The sequence below is a fragment of the Podarcis tiliguerta genome (genome assembly GCF_965153285.1).
Source record: "Podarcis tiliguerta genome assembly, chromosome: 11".
Lineage (NCBI taxonomy): Eukaryota > Metazoa > Chordata > Lepidosauria > Squamata > Lacertidae > Podarcis > Podarcis tiliguerta.
This window is the reverse complement of record NC_139544.1, coordinates 40950922-40959110: the sequence shown is the minus strand read 5'-3', so window position 1 is coordinate 40959110 and position 8189 is coordinate 40950922. Positions and strand designations below refer to the sequence as shown.

The window sequence follows — 8189 nt, the reverse complement described above, 5'->3', positions numbered from 1 at the left end:
CCTAGAACAATAGGATTCAGAATGCAGCAGTCTGATTGGACCTAGAACAATGCAGCAGTATAATTGGTTGGCAGGAACCACCCAATCATGCTCCAGATAGAAGTGAATCCACAACCTGATTGGCTTACAGTAGAATTCCGGAATTAGCCAATCATGTGCAGCCCATTGTGTAAATAATGTATATAAAGCAGATACTTTGAGGGGACTTTCATTCATTCCTCCTCACCACTAGGAGCTGAATAAAGAGCATGAAATCACTTTGCGACTCTGAGTATATTTCAACAATATTGATATGAGTATCTCATTCAGATATTCAGTAACATTCCCTTAAGTCTCATTTGTATTTTTCAAAAGAAAAACAAAAATGATTTGTTGCTTTTTATTATGCATCTTACTACTAGAATTACTTACACCCTCTAGCACTCCTGAGACAGTGCTTTTCTGTAATTAGCTGAAAGTAAAATTTGCTCTGGAGGTTCCAAATTATACCCACAATAGTGCTCTGCAATATCATATCCAGCAATGTCCTTTTCCTTTGGCCAAGGTCCATCTAAAATGTTTACCCATAAGTAAGTTCCATTAAGCAAAGCCCTTTCTACAGTTAATTAAAAGGTTACTTGTTTACTGCTTCCTGTTGACTGCAACTGGGGGATTACCGTTGAATAGTCAGTTTCTGTTCCCACAGGGGTAGGAAGGCTTCATTTACAGATTTTCTTGCATTTCCCAACATTTTAATAGCTATAGAATGCTATTTCATAACAGACAAATGCGGGGAAAAATAAACAAAGAACAGAAATCAGTAATTATGCTCCCCTCCCCCAGAACAAAAACTGATAGGACTCTCCCTATAGTTCCACCCAAAGCTATTCATCACAAATCTCACTGCCAAGATCTATAGGAAGCAATAAAATGAGGAGATGCTGTGTTAAATCCTTCTCAGTGCTGCTTCAGCAGCAAAGCAGACCCCTGCAGAGAGCAGGATTGAACCCTCTCCTAACCAGGTGATGAGCTGAGAGTTCAATCTTGCTGGGTGCTGCTTTGTCAGCCTGCAAAGGCTAACTCCCTCTCCTTTTCTCACTGCTCGCTACCCAACTGTCCCACCATTTGACAGCCCTGAATTGCTGTGGGTGGGCTGAGCTGTCCTAGAATGATCTAAGGTATGTGTATCTCAATCCCATCCAGCCAAAGCACAGTTCAATACCTGGGGTTTGCCAGAAAATTTGGTTCGGTATCTGGGTTTTGACTGAATCCATTGCACAGACCCAGTATAAGGTGACCACTGTCTCTAGGTCAGATTGCCGCAACGCGTTATACATGAACTGGAGACAGTTCAGAAACTTCAGCTAGTGTAGAATTCAGCTGCCAGGTTGCTCACTGGGGCAAGACGGTTTGAGCATATTATACCGATTCAGGTCCAATCGCACAGGCTGCCAATTCGCTTCCATGCCCTATTCAAAGTGATGGTTTTGATCTATAAAGCCTTAAATGGCTCCGGACCACCATATCTCCAGGATTGTGCAAGCCTCTCTCCATATGAACCCAGACCCTGAAATCATCTTCTGAGGCCTTTCTTTGTGACCGTTCTTGTGAGAGGTCTGAAGGGTGGCAGCGCAAGAACGGGCCTTTCTTGCAGCTGCTCCCTGTTTGTGGAATGCTCTCCCCAGGGAGGTTCAGCTGACGCCTTCAATACAAACCTTTAGGCACTAGGCAAAAATGTTCCTCTTTAACCAGGCCTATGGCTGATTGACATCCGATGCCCTTTTAAATGAGTTGTGGAATGGGGGATGATCGGGTTGTCTTGGTCTTATTTTTATTATGTGTTTTGTGTTTTTAAATATTGTAATTCAATGTTGTGAACCACTCAGCGATAGATGGGTATAGGGTGTTATACAAATGATAATAAAGAACAGCAGCAGCAGCAAAAACAACAACATTTTTGTTGATTTAGGAAAGGGATTTTCAGAAGGTGCAGCTTTTCTTGGCCTTGTGAGAGAAGCTGTACTGAACCACATTCCCTTTTCTAGACGCAGGCGTTCACTGCATCTAGGCACCCCTGTGTAGCCTGCCCCATGTCATTACAAAATAGTTAGACTGCATTTGTACACTGGAAAACTAACCCCGATGTGCTCTTTTAACTTCTCAACTGCGCTTACATATCCTGCAAAGAGGAGGCCTTCCTGTTCTGCGCTTGTGAACTGACACGCCACATTGCTTCTTGCAACAACAGCCACATTATGCCTCCTTGCACAAAACCAGCTGTCAGTTTAGATTTCCTTAATCCTGTCAGGTTCCAACTTGGCCAACCAACAATCATTATCTGTGGGGAAACCATCTGTGAAACAAAGCAATGTCCCTGGTGAAATGACATGCCGTAAAATAAAATAAAAAGTCAGTTGGGGCATGATAATCAAAAGGATATTTAGCTTTAAGACTGTACATTACAGATTCCTGGTAACTCCCTGAGCAAAATTAACTCGCAAGATCTGATCCTGAACACTGAATCCATGTTTTGCAGTGCATCATACTTTACACCTTGCATGTGTGTAAATATTTGCAAGGTGTAAATATTTGCAATTTGTAAATATGTGTGTAAATATTGCAAGGTGTAAATATTTGCCGTTGTTTATCATTTCAGTTGATAGCTGCCTAGGGCACCCATGTAACCTAACAATGAACAAGACAAAATGCAACATCAAACCATCTTGTAAAATATAACAGTATATAAAGCAAGTAGATTAATAAATGAGATTAATAAATCAACCAGTTAAAAACAACATTCCCTCAGCAGCAGAGAAACCAGGTCAGCTTGTGTAAAAATCACCCATCTATAACTTTCATTTTGCATGGCCATGTCAAATATAGAATGTAAATGTACCTTTAAATGGAAATTAACAGATGAATAGGATAATGAAGGTGTTTGTAACAAGCAGTATCAGGTTAGGCCTGCAGACACAACCCCACAAACAATACATTGTGGCCTGACAGGTGCTTTATAGGGAATAAGCAATCAGTTTAATAATGAATGAAAAAATTAAACTGAACGAGGCACACTCAGTTGGATTTTCATTTATTTTACAAAATGAATGCCAAGGGTAAAAAACAGGGCTTTGTTTTCATTACCCACTTGTACCCATCCATTACTCATTTGGGGAGTATGTGTGGCAAGATTCTACAGTTGCAAAAGAGGGTCTTGTGTTAGCTTCTTCTTAGCAATGGCCATTTTCTTTTCCCAACATGCCCCAGCCCCCTCGCTGGTGGCGTTATTCTCCTCCCATATTTTTCCAGAATGATGCCATATCCAAGCAGTTTTAAGAAACGGACAGAAAACCCGTGTAGGAATGGGTGAGAGAAATTCAGTCATGTTCACTTGAAAGGTGAACCTACCTAATTCACACTTCACAAAACAAAATACAAAACAAAATGCAGCCATTCTTTGAAATTCACACTTCTCCAAATTTTGCAATGCAGTTCGCCAGCCAAGTAACCTACACAAAAATGTGCATTCTACAATAAGGTGTGCATAAAAATGTGTATTTTAGTGAAAATAGCATACAAAATGCATTATGTGAGGTAAAAGTGATTTGCAAGCGTGTGCATAGTAGGCAAAATTGCATACAAAGACCTGTATGTTAGGAAAAATCCTCACTAAAACACTGACATATTTTCACGAGGACTTTTTAAAACATGGAAATTGCCTGATAAAATGTGGCTGTTATTGGACTTCAATAATTGAAAATTAATAAAACATTTTTTAAAAAAACACACACATATAAATTGCAGACTGATGTGGGAATGTGGAGAACTGAACTTGAGACTGGAAAAATGAGAAACGGAGAAAAGCTGAAATGGACAAATTCGCAAACATTTTGTATTGCTTGTTTGGAATGGGGGAAACGTCGTTTACTTATTTGAAATACCCATCACCAAGTGAAAATGGGTATTTTCAAGTGAAAATACCCATCAACCTTGCTAGTGGATATTTGTAACCTAATTATTTTCCCTCACCTAGCCCCCCCCCCCCGCCGCCCATGTTCAAACTGTTCTGAAGCAAATGACCTCACTGAAATGCTGCCTTGCCTTTCCCCTGGCTCTAGGCCGTTCTGGTGTCCTCGGGTTAGTCTGAGTATAGTACTTCAAAGCAAGAGGGCTGAAGCTGAGGTTTTCCAGTCACATTTAATGGCTGGTATGCTTTACAGAAATCATAGCAATATGCAGAGTCGCTTGGAAGCACGTGGAACCAGTATTTTCCCGTGACAATAGCTCCACTTGGCCTTAGGAGGAAATGTTAATTGGGATGGCCTTTAATTGTTCCTTGGGAAAAGAATTTTTTTTAAAAACCCTCAGGACATCTCAAAATTCATTTTGCATTAAATGAAAGAAGAGGGATAGCCTCACTGGGAATTTTTGCAGACTTTAGGGCTCAGCCAAGATGCAGAAGAGGGGGGATGGATGAGACACTGTCCCTGATACCTGTCAGGATTAAAAATGTACTCCTTTCAGTGATTTTTTTGGAGGGTTGTTCCCTTGCCTGATACTGAATCGCTAAAAGCATAGAAAAAACAATAATTTAAAACAATTGAAGATGCTGTTAAGGTACATTATAGTAGTTCTGAAACTGTTTTATGAAGTATTATTATTATTCATCATCATTATTAAAATTTATACTCCACCCTTTTCCCTAAAGGATACCAGGACAGCAAACACAAAAGTGATAAAACAATGCAATTAAAAATAAAATGAAACATGTTTAAAACATTTTAAAACTCTTAAAACACGTGAAGCAATCACATACTGTACTATTATGGTTAATAATGTTAACCAGTGCTTTTTTCTGGGGGTATGCAGGGGTACAGGGGTAGAGAGCCAGTGTGGTGTAGTGGTTAAGAGCGGTAGTCACGTAATCTGGGTAACCGGGTTCGCGTCTCCGTTCCTCCACATGCAGCTGCTGGGTGACCTTGGGCCAGTCACAGTCTCTCAGCCCCACTCACCTCACAGAGTGTTTGTTGTGGGGGAGGAAGGGAAAGGAGAATGTTAGCCGCTTTGAGACTCCTTAAAGGGAGTGAAAGGCGGGATATCAAATCCAAACTCTTCTTCTCTTCTTCTACACATACCCCTAAACATTTTGTGAATCTAAGTTTGGCCTCATTGACGGGCAGTATTTCAATAGGAGTAAGAAAATGAGAGTAGTCCTAAACATTTTTATTTAAAGAAAAAAAAAGCACAGATGTCAACAAACTATATCTTTCAACCAGGAAACTGACAGGAACGGTATCTTTCAGTCATCAAATGCCTGGGTAAACAGGAATGTTTTGAAATTCCTCCTCAAACTCAGTAATGAGGGAGGCAAACACACTTCACCAGAGAGGGCATTTTACCAATGGGGGGCCACTAGCAGGAAGGACCTGTCACAGGTCAATGCCAACTGGGCACCACATGGCAAAGATGCATATTGGGATTGGAGATAATATTAGGAGCAAACTACACAAGCTACAAAAAGGGTTGCGGGTGGCGCTGTGGGTTAAACCACAGAGCCTAGGACTTGCCAATCAGAAGGTCGCGGTTTGAATCCCTGCAACGGGGTGAGCTCCCATTGCTCGGTCCCTGCTTCTGCCAACCTAGCAGTTCGAAAGCACGTCAAAGTGCAAGCAGATAAATAGGTACCGCTCCGGCGGGAAGGTAAACGGCGTTTCCGTGCGCTGCTCTGGTTTGCCAGAAGCAGCTTTGTCATGCTGGCCACATGACCTGGAAGCTGTACTCTCCCTTGTCCAATAACGCGAGATGAGTGCCGCAAACCCAGAGTCGGTCACGACTAGACCTAACGGTCAGGGGTCCCTTTGCCTTACACAAACTACAACTGTAAAGGAGCATACCGAAGATTAGCTGGTGTGAATGTGTTCAGATTTTGGCTCAACCCCCTGCCAAATAACTGCTTGCCACAGTCAATTGCATAGAACTGAAGTCCTTTTTGGAAACGATGTGATGATTACGTAATAGGTTCCTGCTAGCTTACAAGCCTTCAGTTTTCAGAGGGCTTGGCTGGCATCAGCTGCTATAAGAGATTTGCAAGCAGAGAAGAAGTTAAATAATATTTCAAGTGAGGATTTCCTGTGCAGGTTTCCGGTCTCTTCCCCTCAACAGGGCCACATGACAAAAATTGTATTTGTGTTTCTTTGAAAGTGTCGAACTTGCCATTTTCTCAGTTCTATTTGCAGCCTGTGAGTATTGTTCTGCAACCCTAAAGCATTTGGGGAAGCAGCATGAGCAAGACACAGACTGGGGGAAACCTCTGGGGCATTGTTGCTTAACAAATGCCACGTCAGACGGCTCTGTGGTAAAATCTGTCAAGATTGCGCAGTAATGAAGGCTGTGATCCTAAGCCCACTTGCAAGGCATTAAGTCTCACTGAACACAGTAGACCTTACTCCTGGTTAAGCATATGTAGGAAATCCCTGTAAATTTATTTGTTTTTCCTTCCAGTATTTACAGACAGCTTTTCACCATAGATGGTCACAAAGCAGTTTGCACAACCATCAGTAACACAACCCAGCACTCAAAATAAAACAGTATTTAAAACAAACAGAAACCAGAAGTAAAATATGACAATCAATAAATAGGCATAAAACAGAAAAACAACAATAATTAGAAAGGTCTTTTCCAAGGGGTGGCTGCTGAAGGAGAAAAAAATGGAGAAATAGGGTCTTCTTTCACTTACTCGTTGAGCCAGAAGTTTAATTTTTTGTTTGTGACTGTGGGGAGAGTGGGATGAAGCTGAACATTGCAAAACCTTATTTGCATCTCCGGATGTTTGCATGGAAATGAAAGTGTTGCAAATGCAATAAAGTGGAGCATAAATAAGAAATGTATGAGGGAGAAGAAAGTCTTCATCATAACAAAACAAAAAAAGAACAATTAGGCAGTGCAAGGTATTAAACAGATACTTAAAGGAGCTTGGGAATATAAACACAGAAGAAAAAAATATAACAAACAGAAAGGAAATGATCAGAGACCATAGGCACCAACTCCATGGGGCCGAAGACACCTCAGTTTCCCCAAAGTATGTTGGGATGCGACTGAGCACCCCTCCAGTCTTGAGCATTGTCGGGCCTCACTGCGATGGTAGCAAGCCTCCCTGGGCCTCCCTGCAATGACGGTGGGCCTTATTGGGCCTCTACATGGTGGCAGTGGGCCTTGTGGCCTCCTCCTGATGCACGTGATGTCACACGTGTGCGTCACACACATGACACCACGTGCATATGATGAGCCCCCCCCCCCATTTTTGGGCAGAACTCAGCGCCTCTGTCAGAGACAGTGAACAAAGTTTAAAAACTTGCTTGTGCGATGACGTATCTCGTTTGGGTTGTTTTTAGAGCACCAATTTCATGTACACTAGATGATATAAAGGTTAGATTTTTTTGTTCAACTGGCTACTGAGCTTCACAGATTTTTGAATCCTCTTTCCTCAGATCACTTTCCTCTGATACAAGCAAATGTGCAGGGTTTCCTTTGCTTGTGTCCTTAGAAGTTACCCTCAGCGAGTTCAATGGGCCACATTCCCAAGTGAGCAGTCAAAGGATTGCCACGGAGATCTGTGGTTAAACTCTATTATCATTTATGTTTTATAATCTTATTTTCTTTATCTTTGCAGCAGCCTTGTGATCAAGGTTTCTGTGCTTCTCATGTTAACAGCTGGGCTTGTGGAAGAGTTGTGTACAAGACCACCAAGGTTGCTTCCGGAGGGTCTGTTTTATTGACCATTCATTTGTTTGTGGGGAGTCAGTTTATGCTCAGGTGACCACAGCTTTAAAATGTACCAATATATTATGGGCAGTTTGGATCTGGCATTGCAATTCTGCTCCCCCTTCCCATCTATTCTTATATCTTTGAACTTATTAAAGATGTTCTGCTACTGTGGAAGACACCCTGTGAGCCAAAATGTAATCAATGCCCACGTCTGATGTTATATTTAGAATAGCTTGATGTGCATATAGTTGCTATGAACAGAGTTTGAACACCCAGAGCATCTGGGAACATGGAACAAGGACACAAGGCACTTATATTCCTAAGTATTATGGGTTAAATACTGTAGTTTCAAAAAGTCCAGGGTAAATCTACATTCTGCAACAAAGAATGCAAAACTTGTAGTTTCCTGGAAGAAAACAGTAAAAGATGCTGAATAATAGTAACAATGA

General features: G+C 41.5%; 1 long non-coding RNA gene across 1 annotated transcript; it reads left to right on the top strand.

Moving 5' to 3' along the window:
• Nucleotides 1–6135: 6135 nt before the first annotated feature.
• Nucleotides 6136–7918, top strand: LOC310660226. The gene is made up of 2 exons (XR_014503317.1): nt 6136–6215; nt 7646–7918. It is a non-coding gene; the product is annotated as an uncharacterized lncRNA (long non-coding RNA).
• Nucleotides 7919–8189: the final 271 nt, after the last annotated feature.